General features: G+C 37.0%; 1 protein-coding gene across 3 annotated transcripts in view; it reads right to left on the reverse strand.

Moving 5' to 3' along the window:
- Positions 1–25,000, reverse strand: part of LOC136829431 (mucin-5AC-like) — a 231,233-nt gene that overhangs the window by 109,971 nt on the left and 96,262 nt on the right. Inside the window, exon 2 of one of the 3 annotated variants that reach the window (XM_067088049.1) lies at positions 559–622. The exons of the other annotated variants lie outside the window; for them this stretch is intronic. The gene's annotated coding sequence lies outside the window, so the exon portion shown is untranslated. The remainder of the gene's footprint in view (positions 1–558; positions 623–25,000) is intronic. 3 annotated transcript variants of the gene reach the window in all.

Raw genomic sequence — 25,000 nt, forward strand, 5'->3', positions numbered from 1 at the left:
CTTTATAACTGAGAACGTAGGAAAAGAAAATAATAACAGAATGTCTACATGAGAATTAAAGGACTTGTAAGAAATCGGCATAACAAAAAGAACAAATAACCACAAAGACGACTTCTCGAAAAAAAGATATCACAAACAATGATTCATGCCTAAGTGTAACAATAAAGTAAATGGGTAAACAGCAATGACGCCACCTTCACCTGGAATCCATCATGAACGAAAATGAAAAATTTTAACTGAAAAGCTCAATATTTCAAAGATAAAAACCGCGTTGTCAGGACACTGAAACAAAGCAACGTTGAGCCTGGTCAGTGCCTGGATACACAGCCACCGTGAAATGCCAGACGCTGTCACCACATAAGCCCTTGAATGTCCGTAGGCAGGGTGTTTGGAGTTCATCCCCCTCCCAAATACTTCAGAAGTCAAGGGCAAAAAGGTAAACAGATTTTTTTAGGCATACACACATACACCGACCCACCCACCCACCCACACACACACACACACATATATGTGTGTGTGTGCGTGTTTATATTTTGCTGCTTGGAATTCTTAACTTACCTTTTTCAGGCGGGTCGATTCCACATTCCAACATAACCGAATTTCGAAAGTTCCTTTCAGGTACCTGAGGGCAGCAAGAAATAACTGACATTTAAAAAAGCATAAAACAGTACTACATATTTATTAATTAAACTGCATTGCTAACGATTTTAAAGCAATTTACTGCGATTATATCTTATGCTGATTGATTGATCACCAGTAAAAACAAATCAGGGTGGAAGGTACACATACAAATATATTAGACAAAATCATGTAGAAACCATGTCATAAAGAACAGATTCTAAAACTTTCGTTCAGGCCACAATCACTGGCGTATAGTGAATGACGTTCCACATTTTCAAGGAAACTTGCAGCGCAAAGGAACGCACACAGGAACAAAAACAATCTCAGTCTTCCGAGCAGGAAAAGGAAAAGCAACAGAGCGATCTCAAACAATTTCATTTGAGTTTAATTTTTATGGGGACGTAAGTCACAAGGGCATTTGGAATCGGAAATGAATGTAGCGAAGCTTTAAGGCACGGCGATCGATACCCTTCGAGAAAATGAATTGCAAAAAATTGCAATTTCGCGTAATGATGCAATGAACATGCAGTTGATTCCCTCTCTCTCTCTCTCTCTCTCTCTCTCTCTCTCTCTCTCTCTCTCTCTCTCTCTCTCACTATATATATACATATATATAATAAAATCCGAGAGGATCTGACCTTGTTCGTCCTCCCCGGGTGACAGTAGGAGTGGCATGGCACAGCCACCCACCCCTGGAAACCGGTTTGTCCGCCCCAGGTTGGGGGAGGGGTAGGTAGGGGATCTGGAGGGTCGGGGAAACAGCAACAAGCTCGTGTATATATATATACACATATACGTGTGTGCATGTAATTGAAATACATACATGCCCTTTCCATAAATATGTATTCATATAGCGTGTGTATGCATGTACGTACTGTGTGTGTGTGTATGCATAAATTCGTCCGGTCACCAGCAAAAATTCCCACTACCAACTACGTCTCAACTCCTCTCTATTGCTCTACGCTAACTTTCTTACCACCGTCCACTGGTGACTTTCTCCTTCCCTCCCCTTTACGCACTCTGTCAACCTTCTCGGAAACGAAGACTGAGCCACGGCGATCGAATCCGAACCTTCCTTGAAAATCTAAAACCTCGAAGACCTTGGCATACCAACGCACACGCACTCGGGAACTCCCACTCGAGGAAACTACTTCCCATCATCCCCCCCCCACCCAACATCCAAAGCAAGAACTCCTTCACGTAATGTGAAGGACGCTGTCAGGAGCTTCCTGAAATCGTATCATGTCTAACTGTGTCCACCAGCAAGAGTCCTGTGATAGAACGGGTCTATTTTAATTTGTATCCCGGGCAGGGTCGCCCATAAGGCCGAGTGTTGGATATGGACATGTGCATAAAGATTTTATATATATATATATATATATATATATATATATATATATATATATATATATATATATATATATATATGTATGTATATATATAACAAAAACACACACACATATATATATATATATTTTTTTTTTTTTTTTAAGCAGTGGCAAATATATAAACAAAGAAATAGGAAGGTCAGTGATTTCCGCAGCAGTTAATGATAGTTCATGTCATCGGCAACAGCCAGAAATGATTTTTCCCTTTTATTTTTTGCCTAACCTGAGGATAATTTCTGCAATTTCTTCCCAAACCGCAGAATTGCTAACCAAGAGCGCTTGGCAACAGCGGCGGTCTTTACGGCTATTGAGGCCACGATAACAATCGTTTTGGCGGCTACTGCAATTCCAGATCTCCGTTTGGAAGAGTACTTAAAAAGATATCCCAAAGCCTCTCTTAACACAGACCTATTTACTGTCCAACCCCCTGTTCAAATGGGTGTTCGCTGCAACGCACCTTTCGCAAAAGCTCTTGGAAGGGAACTCGGAATGGAGTGAGCATTGCTTGACGAAATCTACAATTACAGTCAACAAGATAATCGCAAAACCCTCTTCCCTATGACCCAGAGGCACCAAGAGACATTCGTGCAGTTGCACAAATAAATAACCTTCGCTCACAAAATCTCATAGGAAATTTCTGCAGAGTGAATAAATAACACCTAAGGATAGTAAATTCTATTTTTTTCTGTTTTTACCTTTATACTGAATGTACCAATCTTTTATTCAAAATATACAAGAATATTTTAAATTGCAGCAACTTACGATGAGATTTTAATTATTTGGTCAAAGTAGGAAATTCTAGTCAAATACTTGACAAAGATCAACCCAACTTATCGATCGAGCAGTACGTATGCCTCACCTTCATGACCCTCAGCATTCTTTTCTCTCTGGAGCAAAAACCCACTCTTTATACATCTAAAGGCTCTTTTTCACTACCTCTGACACTCAGTCAATCCCGCCTTTTCAGTCTTAACCATTTGATTTTTACTAATTCTTCTCTTTATGTGACAAAGCACCTTCAAGGTCTTCTTATGTATCTACGTAAATGAAAACAGCTTATTCTGCTTCTTGAGAACAAATATAAAACAATAATTTTCTCTTGAATGACGAAGTTAGGTAACAAGATAAAGGAAGAAATAAAAGTCAAGTGGTCTCAGCGAAGAGGGGAAGTCAGTCACAAATTAGTCGGAATAATGGCCTTACGCAGAACCTACATGCAACCTAATCCTGGTTAAACATAAAAAAACCTTTATAGACCCCAGTCTTCCTCTCCAGATGTTTTCTCCTTAAAAAATTACAACATAATTTTTGCTGCCTTTCTAGCCTAGGCCCCCTTTTTATAACAAACCTCATTATTTACTCCATCATCATCTGAATTACTTGTTTTTACTAATTACATTCCTCCATCATGCTTACTGGGACATGAAAAGATTCTATTGATCTGACTGTAATTTCTCCTTTCTACCTCCAATCCTCCCAGTTTATAAACATCAGTAAGTCTTCACGGTCAGATCCTTTCCTGGGATCAGCAAACATCCACGTGTACCTTCGATTGAGACACAAGACCACCAAAGCATGGAGCGACATTCATACTGAACAAAAAAGGCTATCAGAAGCACGCCGTAAATGTCTTTCAGAAACTGAATCATACCAAATGAAATATCAAATTCAGTTACTCAAAGTTATGTTACAATAAAATTAGGAAAATTTTGTCTACTTGAGGCTTAAGATCTTGAAAATGAAGTTTAACTTTAAGAGAACAGAAAAACTAAAGAAATTCAATCGGTTCCCAGAGAAAATAGTAGGTGTGTGTTCTATTTTAAAGTCTGGCAAGTAAACGTCTTAATTATAAATAATTTTGTGGGGGGATATTTTGTAATTATGACTGAAAAAAGAGGAAAATAAGGGAATATGACATTTTTATAAAAAATAGTATTTCATGCATACAGACATAAACACATATTTCAAAACTAAATTTTGACAAAAATAGTATTGACACTGGCGGAAAAATTTGAGTATGTCAGATACTTCGTCATCAAGAGAAAGCTAGTAATTTTTGATTAGGGAGTAATATAAATTTAATGTTAAAAAAAATTATTCAACAGCAATTGAAATGATCAACATCGTTGCCGCTGAAACACGAACCTCGAATGCCAAAGCATGCAAATGAATGCTAGCATTTATTACTAAGATGTCTGACATTATGTAAGCCTGCACATTTGGAAATCGTAACGCAAGGACAGTCTTTGAGGCCGATGTCTCAGTTTAGCCTAAAACTATTCTTTACCAAACCTCAAAAGGAATTGCTGTATTTCCTTCTCTCTCTCTCTTCTAGAGAGGAAAGGCAGAGGGAAAAGTTGTTTCCTTCCGGTCACTTCAGGAAACCCTTGCCTGTTGATGCTTTCTTTAGGCGATGGCTCCCCACAATGGCTTAGGAGTTTCCTCATAACACTTTTGCCTAATGGCAAAAGATGTGACATCTCTTTTCTAAGACTTTTGTTTTGTTTTAGTTCATTGTCATGTTTCGACGGACTTCACTAGGAGTACCAGTTCTCTCTCTCTCTCTCTCTCTCTCTCTCTCTCTCTCTCTCTCTCTCTCTCTCTCTCTCACACACACATATATAAATATATAATATATAAATATATATGTATGTATGTATGTGACTGTATATACACAAATGTGTATCTGTGTGTGTATATATATATATATATATATATATATATATATATATATATATATATATATAAATATATAAATATATATATATACATACATATATATGTGTATATACACACATACAGTATAAATATGGTTATACATATCATACATATATATGTGTATATACATATATATAGTATATATATATATATATATATATATATATATATATATATATATAACCTGATTGTTTAAATGCGTTTGCAGTAATTTATTCATTGAATTCTTTCCTAATATTTTTTTGTCTCTTCAGAGACTGGCCCCTTTCCCTTACCTAGGTACATAAACTTTTATTCTCATCTACAGAACAGCATAACCACTCGAACGTAACAAAGAAAATGAGGGCTGGAAGAGGTGCAATTTAAAAGAATCTCGGTCGTTACACCAAGACGTGTAATGCCATTTCAGTGGCCTCTTGCATGACGTAATTACCATTACCCTGTGGAATGCCATTTGCCTCTGGCTACTTAATTGCCCGATTTAAATGCAATTTTACTTCGTGGTCATGATGATGACTCAGTCGTTAACGCTTTAGATCACATTAGCAACGCTTTTATATTCTAGCTGTAAAATGAAGATTTTTCAGCTTTAATGATTCATAGTGATTTATTATGTACCCGTTTTGGATGCTGTTTTTTTCCCCCCTTCTACAAATTTGCTACATAAAACCGACATAACCTTTGACTGTGCTCTTTTACAGATTTGTGAGACAGAATTTCGTAGCAGACATACCAAATCTTTTCACCGAATTTTCTGATGTCACTGGGATTCATCCAAATGATCTCTGCTTTGTTTTACAGCTGATGGTAAGGAAGTTATTATTATTATTATTATTATTATTATTATTATTATTATTATTGTGGTTGTTGTTGAAGTGCCTACATATGTCATTGTTGCAGTTAGATTCGTGGCAATATCTAAACAAAACTGCTAGATATCCACAGAACTCCAAAACATATTGAAACTGAGCTAGTCATTATGGAAATAAACTGAATCTTTCATAAGATTAATGTTACATAAGTGGTGTTATCTTTAGATAATCAAAGACAGACACTAAATCGATTATACAGAGAGATTAAAGCTAGAACACTGGGATTACTAGGAGCGGCAATAAATTAAGCGTAATTATCTCTAATACCAAATAGAAAACAGTGTGAGAGAATGCAGCTGAACGAAGGTCATTGTTAAAAGCATCTCATCAGCCGGAGAAGTTAATAAGCCAGAGGTATTTAGATTAAATAATAAGCTTCGGGGTTTGAGAACGTCAGAATCTGACGTTTTCCAAATTCACTCTCTCTGAGAGTGCATTAGGGAGGTTTGAGAACAAACTAGCTTGTACTTGCTCCCTTCTGCTCTACTTTACCCGAGTAGGTATCTTGTTACCACGTGGTCATTTCACAAAGCAGCTGAAATGACAGACCTCTCATAACTAATGCATTTTAGAGGGTCACCGGGACGGCCGGCCACACCCCAATCGAACAGCCTCACGGACTTTCGAAAGCCGGACCTTCCAGTGCCGTAAATGGACCTGAAAAGCAGGGAGGACTTAGATCAAAAGACCCTTTAAATCAAAAACCTCCCGCTAATCACCGAGAAATTAGAGGGGGCTTAGATTGGCCGTCTTATCTTTACACATCTATTTGGTCAAATAAGTTCCGCAAAGTACTGTGATAAAGAAGTTTACACCCGCACGAAGCTCGCACCCAAGGTCGAATTAGCGTTCACCTCACCATACAATTTTATGCCTCTCTTTGACACACACACACAAAAAAAGAGAGCCTGTGTTGAAAGGGTTCTTAGGGGAGCACCCTACAACATATGTGTTTTAAATGCCATTCATGTTTAAATTAACTAATTATATATGAATGAGGGTATCTAGCACTCATTTATATCATTAGCCTTGCAAAACACGTGAACATATATTGTACAATATAGGGGCTAAATCTTCATGAAATATAAATCGCAATGTGCCAAGCAATTACGTTCTACCTAGCCTATATGAGAAAAAAATTACTAGTCAGGAAATTAATTATGGACACTGATCCGACATTACTGACAGTGTTTTTCTAAAAAAAAAAAAAAAAATCTGCTTTCTTTTCCGAAATGAAAAGTTGAAAGGTAAAGAAGTGCTAACGAGTAGGGATAACCATTACTAGCATTCCTCAATGGCAAAATAATGTGAAAAATTACTTTCCCATAAACTCTCTTTATATGGTTAAAACGAGCTTTAGCTAAAGAGAACTGGGAAGCAGGAGCAGCTGTTGGTCAGATGAAACCCAAATTTGAATATGAAGATATAAAAACACTGCAAAAAGGATATTGGAATCCAGCTGCACATTAGATTTTACAGACGTAGTAAAACAATTATTTTCTGCATATTGAAATGCTCTTCAATAAAAAAGGAAAATGGCTGCAAGTATTTAGACTTTTGCAAAACTTTAATAATTTTGCTCGAAACTTTAAGCAATGACTGTTTTTTGGTTATGTCAAACTTCATAGAGCTATCACATAGTCATTTTTATTGTAAATCGTTACTCGTAAGTGTCACCAATTCATCTTTTATCACAAAACTGTAATGACAGTCTCAGGGCAAACTAGATTGACAGATAGACAGATAGATAAAGAGATTAGGGAAACAGAGCGTTGTCTGGCTGCAGTTATGAACGAAGGTCAGTAATTTAGAAACTTCAAATTGTTTAGGAACACTTAAATGTTCTTGAGGGAATGACTGTCGTAAAAAATACGCAGAGAGAGAGAGAGAGAGAGAGAGAGAGAGAGAGAGAGAGAGAGAGAGAGAGAGAGAGAGAGAGAGAGAGAGAAGTGGTTTGAGATGTAGCCTAAGGAGTGCAGTTTAGAAATCGCAAAATGCCTAGAAACTCTTTAGGCCAATATAGCCTCAAACGAGAGAGAGAGAGAGAGAGAGAGAGAGAGAGAGAGAGAGAGAGAGAGAGAGAGAGAGAGAGAGAGAGAGAGAGAAGGGTCCTGCCTCGGTGGATATCACAATTCTTGTTTTCATTACCACTCCCCATACATTGCAAGAGTGAGGAAATAATTATAACAAGTTTCGTTGAAGGAAGAAGGGTGTGGTTAACCGAGTTAAATTTATTTCGTATGAACACACCCAGAAATGTAACTACCCTCCTGAAGATAAGTGAAGAGAGAGAGAGAGAGAGAGAGAGAGAGAGAGAGAGAGAGAGAGAGAGAGAGAGAGAGAGAAATAATACTTTCTTAGAAATATCGATCATAAAGACAGTTTTACATTTATTTCCTACTTCCTTCCTGACTCTTCTTCAAGGCCTGTATTTTACAGTGTGTGAAAAACTGTATCGAAGTGCAACCAGAAAAATAGTGGTAAAATATTTTACAGTGATAATGAGATGACTCGAGAGTTTTCGAATGTGTAGGGAAGCATAAACCCAACTTGCAAAGGCCAACCAGTTATGTTATTCAAACGTGTTTAAATGCCAAGGCATATAATAAATGGTACGGAAACTTTAATTTTATTACAACATTTACAAAACAGTGGGCGACAATAAAGGGTACAAGTGGGACACCAAAAGTGTGAGATATTTATTCAAAGTACGCAGTAGGAATAGCTTTGGGTGTCGGTTCTGGTTCTTTGATGAAAATGTGCTGGGCGTAATGAACAGGTTACCGACAAAAAAAATGATAATACTGTTGCTTTTGCATAACATATCAGAACTGTATATTGCAAATCTCGACAATTGGGATCCTTTATATAACCGTTTCAGAATATATTGTAAACCAAGAAAAAAAAAAGATGTAATTAACGCATGAATAAGAACCAAGACGTGAGTATTATCAGAGGGACAGAAGCATTCGAAAGTTCACACAACACTGATCACTCCAGGAATAAATGTCACTGGTTCTGACCTGGAATGTAACATCCAGATATTCTTATAAGCCAGAGGAAGAGCTCTCAGAATTTGCTCAACATTCACGCGCTGTAACACCTGTAAAGCTGCCATTCAGCCCTCGAAATACAGAGAGAATAATTAGAGACCAAATATTAGACCATATTCTTCTATGGTAAAGACACCGTGAAGATGTGACTCACCATATCAAGAGCGATCACCGTAAGAAGGGTTAATGAATTTTTCTCCTTAGTTATTAACTTGCATTTCGGTTAAACTATTAAGAAAATACAAAGGGAGGCAGAGAATTCAACGCTCTGTAACTGACTGGAATGAATGGCTGATAAAACCGGCTGACCCTCTGCGCTGCGAAGCATGACGTAAGGATACCGAGAGGAGGTCGTTGGCACCCATTCCAAAAACTCTCAGGGCCAACTTAATTCATACAGAGTACACAAACAACAGACGGGAACCTGACGACAAAGTTGAAGTAAATCTTTGTTGGGACAGGTGGGGTTAGCGTCATTTACGAGACTTCAAGTCCCTGGATTCAATTCTTGCCTGAAAAACAAGTCTTCCAGTTTTACAAGAAAGGAAGTAAAAAAAAAAACATGAAGATTATGACGACAATAACAATAACTGTTTAATGAGAGACAAAGCTGCATGACGTCCGTGAATAAGGATGTAATATGCACTATTATTCTACTCAAGTGATTTCACCATGCGCGAACATTCATTAAATAAACAGACGTATGTGAACATCCTAGTGCACTTGTTCACACTCGTGCAACCAATAGGAAAGGTTACAAAAGCTTATTACTTTATTGGACTGTTCCTTCTACTTACGTGCCGAAGTAGACGACTTGACGTGATGATTTTGTACACTGACCCATATATTTCCGATGTTTTGAATAAAAAAAAAAAAACTGTGATGTCTTTCTTTTAAGGTGTTCATAACATAACCACAAACTCGAAGATCTGAGTGCACTACCGAGACACTTTCGAGATCTTGTCTCCTGAAAGAGGGAAGACCACGAGATGGCTGGAAAGTGTTTGTGAATTATGTTCGAAGCCTCGAACTGGCGGTTAAGTTGTATTCATTAGTCGTAGAGTTCGCCTAGCAATTAGACTGTCGGCATAAGAAAGGATAATTTCAAGAGCCTAGACGAATGATCTTCCAAGGCACTTTTAGAAGCAGACCACAAGCCTTTTGACCTTTGAATTTAGCCTTAAAAGTAGCATGATAGCAGAACTTAATTATACATATGGGAAACGGAGTAATTTATTACCACAATTCTAAACGCGTGACATGAGCAGGTCACGGTTCCTCGAAGACAAACAATGGGTGGGCAATTTTTCTGTAGTATTTCCAAATACTGTGACATTAGGGCTGGTCTACAAAAGGCCAGTAAGCTACCCAGTTTGTGTTGGCTAGCATCAAGATCAGAGGAGGGGGAATTCTCTTCGAGTTAAAAGCAGAGCAGGAGGAAGCGTGAGGCGGGGCGGGGGGGGGGGGGAAGGAATGGGAAATGGATGGAAAGGGGTTAAGAGAGAGAGAGAGAGAGAGAGAGAGAGAGAGAGAGATGTGTGGAAAATGACCTTGCGGTAAGGGAAAATTCTCACGGGGCTAGATAAAAGGCAAAACTTGTCCAGCGTTCTTGTATAATAGGCTCTCTCTCGCTATCTCTTTCTTGTTGTATTCATGTTATAGAATCAAGCTATCATATATTCAAATGTGGTATTATCTCTGAGCTGCAAGAAACAATTGTTTTCTGCAAGGGAAAAGACTTACTCTGATATAGTATTCAAAGACTAACCTTTGCGTAATTTGTAAGGAAAAAAGAGTAATTACTGTTGAAACGCAGAGAAAAAGTTAAGTATTCATACATATAAAAGTTGGTGTGTGTGTGTGTGTGTGTGTGCGAGAAGAATGAAAGTTATTCTGAGAAAACTTTAATCAATATTCTCTTCGGTTATATTAGGAGCCTAACCATGCATGTTGTAAAGCCCGTTTAATTCTCTATCAGAAAGATTTTTTTTACCCTTCTTTAAAGATCTGGAGCTCTCTACCCACTCGAGTGTTTCAAGATATTTTTAGCAACAGTCAAAGGAATTCTTCGGTCACAAAATGAGCAGAGAGCATTAATATCACTTTCCTTCAACAGAATTATTAAACAATTGCGGTCATTTTCAACCCTTTTGCTTTCCTTTGTTACTACAGAAAAATGAAAAGAATAACATCTACTTTTCTGAAACGGACCTAAGAGACATGTTTCTAAGAGAGAGAGAGAGAGAGAGAGAGAGAGAGAGAGAGAGAGAGAGAGAGAGAGAGAGAGAGAGAGAGAATATGCAAATTTTTCACTTCGGTAAAACAGTTCTTGAATAACGTAAAGCGACACTCACTGTTAAAGCAACACTTTTTGACACTTGGAGCATCTCAAGGTAAAAGTTTTGAATTCGTGATTCGACAGAAAAGGCGAAACTTATTTACCGTTACCAATCTCGTTCTTCAGAGGCTCAAACATTCTTGTTTATGGCAACAACAGGGTCGTCCCAAGAGTCTCTTCTCAGAAGAGAATTTACGAGGCTGCTATTTAAAGAGATGGCTTCTTTCGAGCCTTCTCTCAAGGATTTTTGAAGTACGGTTAAGCATCTAAAGATAGACGTTATGCCATTCTTATTATCTCTTAGTTGTAACTTCTCTCTATACCAATCCCTTTTAATGTATACATCCTTGTATATGCTGCACACACGTACATATTATATATATATATTTTTACGTTTTTCCGTGGTTTTAGTTTGAAATAGGCTCTGTGAGACAGGTATTTAAATAATTTAGCCTTGTGATTCTGACTTCGTGGGTACGGGAAAACGTAAAAAAAAGAAAAACAAAGGAGAATTTCATATGAGCATAGGGCTCTGGTTACTGAGGGAAATATTACGTAAACACGTGGGCACATTTAAAGGTGTATTTACATAAATGACATTATATAAAGAGGAACTAGTAGATTGAATGAAACTATATCTAAAGCCCGAGAAGATAAATGAGAGGTATATTATACGCCATTCAAAAGAATAATGATATCTCCAAAGGAGTAAGGAATTAATACTGCCGATGCAAGAGGCGCACGGACATTATACAAGGAGATTTCTGGCTTTCTAAAATATTACCAAAAGCGTGACTGAAATGGGGCTCTTCCAGGGCACTTTACCTTTTTTCCGAGGGCGTGTAGAAGGCGGCCCGTGGATGACTAGCGATTTCCTTTCTTCCACGTGGTGAGATGCATTCCGTAAAGGGGCTGGGACTCCTCGAAACTCCAAGCAATGGCGTATCGATATATATATATATTTTGAAAGGGCACGTATATCGATAGGTGTTGGGGATACAAGTTCATCCATATCTTCCAGCCCGCGTTGACCTCGTTCCCTCCTATTAACACAGATACTATTGCACCTGCTGCCCGAATAAGCCAGATTACTAAGGAAAGATCTTTATCAAAAATATGTCTTTTAAACCCCTGTTTTTAAGTCGATAGACAGATATCGATCACCCAAAGCCGGCTGGCAGTAAATGAACAACCAACAACAACAAAGGAGGGGGAGGTAATTTGGGAAATAATATATATATATATATATATATATATATATATATATATATATATATATATATATATATACAGGTATATATGAGTGTATGTATGTATATATATTATATGTATATGTTGATCACATCACCTTGACATTTTTATACAAAAAAATTAAGCTACAAATGTCATTTAACATCCAATTCGCCCCACCTGGGAAATAATACCGAAGGGGAATTATAATTGATAAGTGATAGCCACCTGATGGGAGCGAACCACTGACAATAACCATCAATGAATTCAGGGACGAGTTTTTTTTTATCATCCGGTTGTTATTTTTATATATTATTATTACTGCTGTGGTAAAAAAATTAGGTGTTGGTCCAGCAAATACACCTCTAACATCCTGTTCCGAATGAGCAGGCTCTACCTTTCTGGCACCAACCTCTCTAATAAGGGGAAAATGTGTATACACACACAAACACACACACACACATATATATATATTATATATATATATATATATATATATATATATATATATATATATATATATATATATACATATACATATATACATATACTGTATATAAAACGCACCTTCATGTATGCATGTATTTTCATATCGACATATAACATGCAGGATATGATATAATGCAAAGTAAGGGCCACAGACGGAATCGCTTTTACGCATTAGTCCTCAATGACAGTTATGTGACATATCCTTGAGAACTACAAAAAAGTAGTCCTGAAGAAGTTGGAGCTAAAATTCCGAGAGTAGGAGGAGGAGGAGGAGGATGCCACAGAGGACGCCTCTGGCATACAGTTAACCCTTTAAGCATTGACATCGGTGTCAGGGATCACATTCACCTAACCATAACAACGGGGCCCCTCAAGGCTGCCTGCCTGCCCTCCTGTCTGCCCGGCCCGCGTTAACCGACTGCAGAACTTACTGATGTGAGCCTTACATTCGGCTGTTACGCCGCTGCTCGTGCGCCAAAGATCAGGTCGTTTGGGGCAAGGCGCCTTGGTTTGGGGACGTTGGAGTTGGCGCACGATTTACGCTTGCGCAATCTTTACAATGAAATGGTTGTTTGAGCGACTCTGTACACACACACACACACATATATATATATATATATATATGTATGTATTACGTATGTATGTATGTGTTTGTGTGTGTATGCGTTATTCTGAGGAGCTACCGGTTTTGAAGAGAGAATTTCAGGAAAAAAGAAATACACCAAGGAACCAAAATTAACTTTGGTTACTAGTCTTTATGGTGATTCAGCCCTAGATGGTGATCATTCATTTTATCCATCACTTATTTACTGTATTTTACACAGACCATCCACAGTTAACAGAAGAAATCAAGAAAGCAAAGAGGAAATGACATTGTTTGGGCACTGGGACATTCTCTTCATTACAGGGACTCCAATAGCAGCATGACACAGAGAGGACACAAGGGACAAAGAGAAAAACGCCCTCCATTGACGCCAGAAGAAGCCTGTTTTGGTCTGTGGGTGGCTCATGCCCTTGCCCTAGTGGCCAGGTAGGCGAAGTAGTACTCTCCCACGCGAGGCCGAGGGAAAAGCAACTCCCTCTCATAAATGATGAAGAAATGTTCCATAAATTTCAAAATTGCAGTCACCCATAAATGAAAAAACTCGTTTATTAGCCGAGATACAGTTCAAGATAAGGAATTCTCTTCCTGCTTTTGCTCGTACCGACTCTTCTTTTCACAATCTTTCTCGTTATCTGCGAGCTTGGGCTAAATAAGGGCTTCTGGTTGCCCGTCTCAATTCCCTTTATACAAAAAATGCTCCAGAAGTAACTAATAGGAAAGTTCACTAAGAAATGATAATCTAAATTACGTGAAGTCAGCAAGTAAAAGTCATGACCTTTGTTGTGCGGCGATATCTTCGGAATTAGAAAAATGATAAATCTCAGGTAATGCAGTCGATGATGACTTCACTTACAGAAACCAATAAATCTATCATCCTTCAAATACGTCATTATTACCGGCCTGCTTCACGCTGTGACTCATCAAAGTTGAAAGAAAAAAAGGTAAAAGTTGTTCGGAAATGCCAAATGAATCTCTCTCGTTTCGTGGTATTCGTGTATTTAATTTCCATTTATTCTGTTGTCTTTCCGTTTGTACTTTCATCCGTTCATTCCTTTTTTCCTGCCTCTGTAAAGGAGCGACAAAGCGCTTAAAGTGGAGGTTGGTGTAATCCTCCAGGATGCTCTGCGAATGGGTATTTGAATAGGGTTTTTCACTGTGGGACAAAATGAAAATATGAGAAATGAACAGTAATGCTGAATCGTTACAAAAACAGTTCTCTTATGAGTTCAACCTTGAAAAATAATGCAGAAGTAGACAGTTTTTCAAAAACTACAGGCTTTCTCTAAAAAGGTTCTCAGGTCAGCTACTTTAATACCGTAAGGTACTAAGATGATTAGGGCCTACTAAAATATAACTTAAAATTTTTTGTTTTTGTATTTCAGTGTGTCTGTACTTTAGTATATCGCAGTTTATTATTTTGATTAATCATACATTTAGGAATTGTATCATTAATAATCGATAGAAATACTCTTTAGTAAAACATACTCCAGACGAATCATACACTTCGGTGTAAAATGATTTCTAGCTCTTATTGGAATCGTAACAAGTCGTGCAAAGTCATATGAAACTCGTACTGAACTAACTGCCTAGACATACATACATCGGTATTGCACCTCGCCCCAGTAGCAGAATAGCATTATTATTAGCCTAGTGTTAACAAAAATAATGTTATTAAATCTGGTTATGCTAGTAGCCAAGCAGGTTATAGGCACTTACCATATAGGTAATTGCCTTCAGGTACAAATTAGTCCGAAGACACAGGGTGTATGACATTAATGGGCCATTTGTGGCTTGACATTTGAAAGTATAAAAATGTAAGGTGCAAAACTCCTGGAACCTATCATATATACACACACACACACACACACACACACACACACACATATATATATATATATATATATATATATATATATATATATATATATATATATATATATATATATATATATATATATGTATATAAATTTATATATATAATGTGTGTTTCTGGGTGTGTATGTGTTTGTGTGTGAATGTATGCGTGCATACGTCCGCGTGAACGAAAGCTGTTTCATACCTCCACCCATAACCGTGTATTAGGAATGGTTGTTTCAAAAAACGATCACGCATAAAATATAAAAAAACATTCTCACATAATTGAGCGTTACTGTGACTCGAGGGCGTCCTATCAGCGAATGAATCATGTGGTGAGTGATGGAACAGTGGTTATCAGTGAACGAGGAAAACAAAAGAAGTCGGATGAGACTTGCACAAGGGCCGGAACAGAGGAGGAACCCTACTCGGGACTAAAAACCAGAATTCGTCGACTTGCGTCGTTAGTCACGTTTGCTCTGCGGAGGTGAAGTGCGTGTACTGAATTGCCATGAAACGAATAATGTGAATACTCATGAGTTTATATGTCTGCGATCCATAGCTGATACGAGAAATTAACATTTTATATAAGGGAATAATCTGACTCTTGTGATGGCAAGTTGGAATGATAAAAGAGGACCACTTTAGTACTTTGCATTCACAGTTAAATGAATCTGTTTTCATATATATGTATATATATATATATATATATTGTATATGTATGTATATATATATATATATATAATATAATATATATATATATATATATATATATATATATATATATATATATATATATATATATATAATTACTCACGTGTATATGCAACAGATCTTATGTATAAAAACTGGTAGACAGCAACAGAGAGAGAGAGAGAGAGAGAGAGAGAGAGAGAGAGAGAGAGAGAGAGAGAGAGAGAGAGAGAGAGAAACGTCAACAAATAATTGGTATGACTGATTCGCTATAAGGTCAGTCATAAAAAGGAGATGTTAACTGAGTTTGCAGTATAATTAACAACTCTATCTCTCTCAATTCTTCCTTCCCCCTCCCCTTGTACTCCTCCCTCCTTCCTATTTACCTCCCCCAAGAGTAGAGCACAAAAACCCACTTAGCAATTCGCCATCTTTTCCCTGCACCCCCCTTCTTCCTCCTCCAACCTCGCCACCCACATTAACCCGACTGATTCACCCACATGAGGTACCGACGGCGCGAAGTGGAGTCAAGGACACCCACGCCCTTATTCTACGCCCGAATGTGTCACGGCAGCCCCACCCATGGGCTTAGCCCCAAATGCAATCGCTCTAGACTCGCCTCCTACAAGAAAAGGGTTTCACTTACTCAGCAGATTCCCTGTATGTGTCCTAATAGATACGGTATCCATAAGGTGTATCTGTCAATATTTGGAAAATATGCAAACCGTAGATTGCTTATATACACACATACATATATATATATATCATACATTATGTATATACATTAATATATACATATATATATAAATGCATGCACACACATATATACATATATATAAAGCTGTGGAAAAATAAGTATATTTAGATGTCTTCTTCACTGTCATACGGGAACACGCCCATACCACACGCACATACACATACACACACAGACACACAGACACACAAACACACACATATACAGTATATATATGCTCTGCTAATTAGAAATATACAATAAACCCCTTTAATAAAAATGTCTTTGTTCTTAAATATGAATAACAACAAACAGATTCTCATTAGTAGCTTCCAAAGTCTCAATTTATTAATCTAAAAGTATTACTCTGTTAATCCGAAACACTCTCTCACACCTTTTTCGATCGCCATTCCCAGAGCAAACAGCTTTTTTGTCAGTGGGTCTCAGAAGTGTCATTATCTCCATCATCCAATCTGGTCCGTGCATCCGGTGTCATGCTTCAGGTGGTCGAATTAGCCGATGAATGGAGCTCTCACAGAAAGGAAAACATCTCTTCCAATCACTGGCTTTAATAGAGTTTGTGACCTGGAGCGTTTCTCCCCGTAAAAGAATACTGACGAGTTTGCACGAAGATTAGTTATGTGTCTCAATGCTTGCCTAGAAGGAAAACGGTATAATTGATGATATCCTTTATGATATTATGCATGTAGGAATGTTTATGTTGGTGATAGTCTGGAATATGCTTTGTTTGTGTGTGTGTGTGTGTTTGTTGCAAACCTCAAATCTAGTGACAAATGGATGGCTTCTCTCCCATTTTCGTTACGTCTTTTCAGAAAATGGGAGAGAAGCCATCCATTCATCACTAGATTTAAGGTTTGCAAGAAAAATAGACAAGAATATATCAAACGCAAATTAAAACAAACACACACACACTAACAACGCATATTCCATACTATCACCTACATAAACATTCCCACATGCATAATATCATAAAGGATTTCATCAATTATATTGTTTTCCTTCTACGCAAGCACTGAGACACATAATTAATCTTCGTGCAAACTCGTCAGTGTTCTTTATAATACACACACACACACACATATATATATATATATATATATATATATATATATATATATATACATATACATATACCCGTCAATGATGCTGTGTACGACAATACGTATTTTTGCCCTTTCATCACTATTTCTACACAGACATTACAACAGACACCTTGTATCCAGTGACTCACAAACAACATCCTCATAACCACCTCATCTCACCTCGAAAATGAGGTGAAATACAGTAAAGTACTCGTTCCTTCGTACGTTCGCCGCTGTTACGTGAAAGAAAATCCACGGTCAAAGGATGACTCGCTCCCTTTTACCGGGCTGGGCGATTTCATCATCAGCCATACTGCACCTGGATACCCATTCACTCTTGACACCATTCTACTTCACTTGTTTCTATCCCTTGGGAGAACATTTTTTCGCTCTCTCTTATAAGACAATTGTCAGATTTACTTATTAGCCGGGGCAGACAAGGCTTTCATAACCTTTCTACTGGGTTGCTGTTTAACGGAAGGGAATATTATTATTAGTTTTAAAAGCTTCATTGACATTTGCACCGCTTGATTATTTCTAACGATTTCCATGACCCAAAGAGATGTCAAAACCTTTTTAAATGATAAAATTTTTAAGCATTTCACAAAGACTTTTTGCAATATTGAGAGCAATGTATTCTAAATGTAAACTGTATGTAGATCGAGATTGGTTGCAATCTTTTGTAAATAATTTATTGAATAAAAACTTAAAGATAAAAATTTTTTTATTGACAACTCCTGTTTTCAGTAATTTATCAGTACAATTAATTTTGTAACTGTTTCCGCCTGATTAGAAGCCTAATCCCATCAGGTGATAATCGAGTTGTTTATATATGCGTGTCTCAGTTTGCAATTCTTCAAATAAGTAATCGAGTTATTAAAATATAAGCCTGTTTCAGAAAACGATAATTTCTTTTTACATAATGAGATATTAATTTTTGGGTAAAAATTTACAAAATATATATTAGTTTAATCCCATAAATACCATTTGGAAAATATATATAAAAGATTGCAACTGAATGTCTTCCTCTATAACCTTATCTGTCCATCAGTAACCTTGAGAAAAGAGGGTTTACATTTAAGACTAAAAAAGATGTTTGTGCTGTAAGTTATAAAATAGGCAGAGGCCATCGACTCCCATATTTGTCCACAGGAATTAGACATTTTATGTGACATAAGTTCTTTATGCTGTTTATTCGTTCGATTTTGATTAAATCTATCAAATACGTCAACCATGGAAACCCTCATCATTTAAATCCTTCATTATTTGGTATATATGTTTGCATAATTTTCATAGGAGAATTGTTCCCTCAGTATTTTTGACCGTATATTATTTTAGTTTTGCCTACTATTCGTCATAGGATATTGGATGTCTCGTATTTAGGTCCTTCATTATTTAGTGTGTCTAAAATAATAATCATAGTTCAGTTGATGCCTTGGTATTTTGGTTCTTTACTATTTTAATCATGTACATATGATGAATAAATATCGGATGTGTAGTGACTTGCTGTCATGTCGACAACGGTTAACAGACTATCATAAAGCATGACTGTCATTTATTTGTTCTTGCACGTACGATATTCTGACTTCTTATTGTCCTTAAATGGGTATAACAGTAACCGGCACAAACATCTGTCATTTTGCTGTCGCCTACTGAACGAGAGAGAGAGAGAGAGAGAGAGAGAGAGAGAGAGAGAGAGAGAGAGAGAGGGTATTTTAAGTTTTTTTTCTTTTAGGTAACAGAGTAGGTGACTGCTGCGTTCTTGTTTATGAAAGATGATCGCTTCTCATTCAGCGTTACTCTAAATTCTTTAACACAAGTACCTCCTTTTCTTCCATTTACGCTTTTGGTGTCCTGTAACTAAATTTTATTTCAACGTTTGTTAAAGTAAGAGGGGAACAATTATAGTACGGTTATTACCACATAGTTAGCCTCTTACACTATACTCTGAAAGAAGTTTTAACTCAGAGTCGATAAGTCTCTCTCTCTCTCTCTCTCTCTCTATAAATTCCTTGTAGTAACGATGTTGCCAAGCAGTTATGAAGCCTTGAACTCATGAAGGCAACATGTCATACAGAATTTCGAATATACTTTATACTCTCCATAATACTGTATCAGGATTTTTGATGGATCCATACTGTCATTCTTGAACAGTGACAAAAGGAAAGTTATTATCTTAAACCTAACTGAATTTCGTTTTGATGTTAAAAAACAAAAACCTGTGAAGGTTATATTTCAGTTCGCCAACTGAATCACATTGTCCAACTTATTGAATATTCAATTTTAGACGCCAGCATAGCACAAACAACAAACATATATGGCTAGAATAATCTTGATTTGTTAAGGATCTTTCATTATATCTCTGCATATTCACAAGCCCTATAATGAAAAAAGCATTCTGAGGAACACCATCACCATTTCCTAAACGCAGTAAAAGAATAAATCCCCAGAAAGAGGAGGACTTTATCTTGGTGAATTAACCTTAGGCGAGACCTTTAATCCTCCATCCAATCGTTTCATAGCCAGTCCCTCTTGACTCACTTCCTTCCCCCGCCCCCCTCAAACATAAGCTACATTTTAGTAGAGGAGGAGGAGGAGGTTAAGAAGAAGGAGGAGAAGGAGATGGGTTTGTGTTCGTCCTTGACCCGAAATGTTCGTGATCCGTGAGCCACTATTTACATGACCCGTAATGACCCGACGATGCGATGCATTACAAACGACCAGAACGAGGCGTTTGCGAATTGTGTTAGGTCAGAAGCGGTGTTCACCTCTCCCCTTCGGCGTAAGGACCATGGATACAGAAAGAAAAGATTTTAAATGAATTTGAGGTGAACAGTGATATAAGGAATGGTGCCTAGGATGATGAATATTTATTAAAATAATGCCAAAGAAACTGAACAAAAAACTATTTCTCTTACAGTAGAGATAACAGGAAATAATAAAATGGTTATTCGCAAACAAAAACTTCGATATACAATTAGTGAATTGAAAAAAACTCACATCGAAATACCTAAGAAATAGGAAAGAAAAATCAGTTACATAATATTGCTAACTAGTAATATGATGACATTAATTCGTTGGCGGAAATTGAAAATGAGTAAATGACTAAGCAAAAGAAGGGAAATCTTTCGGAAAGAGCATATTATAACCAAGAAATAAATAAAACAAGTAAACCATGCGTCGAAGTGTCTTCGGCGCCATCGAGTTTTCTGTACAGCCGCTATAGCGTATAATGAAGGCAATCGAAAATAGGTCTACCTTTCGATGGTCTCGGTATAATGCTGTATGAGCCGCGGCCCATGAAACTTAAACCACTGCCCGGTGGTGACCTACCCTATATCGTTGCCGGAAGCACGATTATGGCTAACTTTAACCTTAAATAAAATAAAGACTACTGAGGATGGAGGGGTGCAATTTGGCATGCTTGATGATTGGAGGGTGAATGATCGACATACCAATTTGCAGCCCTCTAGCCTCAGTAGTTTTTAAGAACTGAGGGCGGACAGAAAGAAGTGCGGACGGACAGACAAAACCGGCACAACAGTTTTCTTTTACAGAAAACTAAAAAGGAAAACTTTTGGAAGCAACAGCGGAAAAAAAAGGAACGATCAGGCAATTAAAATTCTCGAATACAGTGCTACTGTTAGTTAGGCCATCACAACTTCTGTTACTGCTCTTTCACAGATATGCAAATTTTCATCCCTCACCAAATCTATATTTCGTGTTTGTGCATGCGCACTTTGTTGTACTTTTTCTTATTTGTTTTGCAGTTCATGCTCAGGTTATGAAGTATATTCTTAAAAAATTGTGTATGAATCATCTACTCACAAGCATCTAGTATCCAACAATCCACTAGAAGATAACACTAAGATTGGCTGCAAATGTTAGCGTCACATATGTTCTACCTTTTCAGGTTTTTAATCACTATTCACAGTCCATACTTTATTCTGATCTTAAATAGAGAGGTATAAGTCTGCTCTAATTATAATCAAGGTGTGTTCCAAGAATCCATTTCCTACTTTTCATTCGATTTTAGTAATTTTAACGAAGTACCATTAAAGTATTGATTTGAAGATTTAATTTTTTTTTTTATAAACTGTCTAATGTTTTTATTTTCATACCAAAAATGTATTCGATCTTTTTACTGCCTTCCATTAGCGTAATTTGAACGATCAATAAGATTGACTTCTCATTACCAATTTTAAGATTGGATACTCCTTAAGAAAATAATTTTCATAAAGAAAAGACATGAACAAGTTCGGTTGAGATAAAAATTACTTCATTGAGAGAGAGAGAGAGAGAGAGAGAGAGAGAGAGAGAGAGAGAGAGAGAGAGAGAGAGAGAGAGAGAGAGAATTTTCAATGTTACAGATGCCGCCACAAAGGCAAACAAATCCTATCCGACTCAGACCACAACACCAACACGATACACTTAACATTTCTAATGGTTACGAATCCTTTTTTCCGCCAAATGACGTTTATCTAATCAGTAATGTGAACTGTTTGTTCATTTACTCATCTATCAGTTGTCCTGTCTGCGTTTATCGTTGGCTTATCATTTTATCCGCAGGCTATTTATCGTTCCAAGTGAACACTTTTATTCTTACGCCATTCAAGATCATTGAAGCATTTAATGCTTTTAAATTTTGAAGAAATCCGGAAGTACGCGAATTAATTGCACTGTTTGTTGTCAGAGAGCCTCGTACGAAGCCTTCATTCGACTTCCTCAGTCCTCATCAGGAACAATGGAAAATCTCATTCTGAACCTGAACCACATTTAAGTTTAATCAATTCACATACATACATACATGTATGTATATATATATATATATATATATATATATATATATATATATATATATATATATATATATATATATGTATGTATATATATGCATACATAAACATATACATAAAATTTTATCGTAAAATTCCATAAGATGTAAGGTATGTAAAGAAAGATTATGGAAACAATGAACTGCACGAAAAGAACCATAACACTGCATCGTCGCTATCAAAATTTAAACGAATTAACAAAAAGCAGCTTGATTAAACTTCTTATTCAGTTGCGTGCAATCTTATGTATGTGTGTGTGTGTGTGTGTGTGTGTGTGTGTGTGTGTGTGTGTGTGTGTGTGTGTGTGTGTAGAATATTCATAGCATCAATGCTAGCTGTTACTAAGGGAAATCAATTTTCAATGCGATCAAACAGCCGCAGATAAGTTTAAAACGGCATTCTTCTACTCTATGTTAAGACTCTGAATATGGCCTCGACTGCTAGTTTTATCCAGTTTTAATGGGAGACTCAACACGAAGGCTGCATAGAAGATCCTGCATAGCAGCGTGAGCCTAAGCTGGTTAATACACGATGGAAATAGCATAACATATGCTTTGCCGTGGCTATTGCTCCACTAAAAGAATGATACCATTTTTTTCTCTCAGACCAACGTAATATTAAAAACATTTGCACAAGACATCAGTGAAAAGTGCTATGGACTTAATATCTACGACAAAAGATCAAATTCAACTCGTGTCTCTACAACAATAAACCGTTACGTTTAATTATGGACGCAGCCAAAACGGAACCAAGGTTCAAGGCAAAAGTCAGCAACGAGTACCCTTATATGGCGTCTGGTGTAAGGTTGAGAGGTAAGACTCTTTGGCTTTAATGAACCCAGACATAACATTTACTTTACCCCGGTGTGAGGTGTTCAGTTATTTTGTTTGGTAGCAACTGGGTATGCTTGCTCAAGAAATTCCGTTCATTGCTGTTGATATGGTTCTTGTGCTTATTGTCTATATATTTGTATATGTATGTATGTGTGTGTATGTATGTATGTATATATATATATATATATATATATATATATATATATATATATATATATATATATATATATATATATATATATATATATATGTGTGTGTGTGTGTTTTCACACGACATGGTCATACCATCTCAAAATACATATATCTTGCCACATATTATCTTTCTCATTTCTCACATTTTCCTATTTATTTTATGTCACATATACAGTTATCTCTAAAGCTTCTCCCCCTTTTTTTTATTCACATTCAACATTAACACTTTGCTTCCATACAGCTGAGGTGGCTTGACAATCGGATCATATACTCCCACCGTGGCTTTCTAGACGCTCCAAGTCGTTGCTAATCTTTTGCATACGCTGTGCTGCCTTCCTTGCTGCACCTTATATTGACTCGCCTCTTCCCTATCTTATCCTCCTCAAATGTCATGGTCAAGTGGGAGTAGAGTATTTTTACTCCTACGTGATGTTTACTGGAGTCCATAACAGCCCAAAAGAATGGGGTTATAAGACCTTGAAAGAAAATAAAAGGAAATAACAGAACAGCTAACATCAGTCAGCGTTGAATGGCTCAAAATTATGAATGAAAGAAGAAAAAGAACAAAGTCTGTTTTTCCCGCTCGTGCATGTGAGTGTTTACGTCATCATCAGTGAATTTCATCCAGAGCGTTAAGCCATGATTCTTCCACGTCCTTCCGTTTCAGGGTAAACCTCCCTCCTCTTCATCTCTCAAGTGCATTTGATATCTGAAACTTCCATCGACTTCGATCGCATATTTTTTGGCTCCGGTCCTCTTTGTCTTCTGGCGGGTAATTTTCACTGTCGTGGCCGCAGAGACCTTGCGATGTCTCCAAGAAGGACGTTCAGCCTGATCGTCTTGCTTGATTTATGGGAGAATATCAGTCTATCCATCAATCCATCAGACGAAAGCAAAATAATGTTCATTATTTTTTGTGGTTAGGATACTCGGGTATGTCTCTTCCCTCCTCCTTTCCTTGAACGTGTTCTTGACTGATTTCTCACATTTGCCTTACTTTCCTTTTTAAATGTAATTCTTTCGTAAAAGTCTACAGGGAATCTTAAAGCGTGAATAATATACGTTTGCTTCATATTCACTAAATGCTATGTATCAAATTGCTCTTGAAAAGGACGCTGATAACCTTGTAAAATGTATCGTTATCCAGAGAGAACAGATGATTCCGCCACCATAAACCCCACTTTGAAAGCGAAAACAATTATGAAATTACTGTAAAAATGAGAGTATTAATGTATACAGAGCTTCGTTCTTTTACAGCTCTTTATTGTCCTTGAGAATCTTGATTTTTTCTTTCTTTTCCATTATCTCATAGCAATCATTATCAGTTTTTACCGAAGAAGCCCAAATCTAAGAATTCCACGAATCCTGTATAGAATAGCATAAGTCCGGCACTGAACGTGACATATCTTGTATTCGATTTTACGCTTCACTTTTTCTTTCACTT

Source organism: Macrobrachium rosenbergii, chromosome 44 (assembly GCF_040412425.1).
Source record: "Macrobrachium rosenbergii isolate ZJJX-2024 chromosome 44, ASM4041242v1, whole genome shotgun sequence".
NCBI lineage: Eukaryota > Metazoa > Arthropoda > Malacostraca > Decapoda > Palaemonidae > Macrobrachium > Macrobrachium rosenbergii.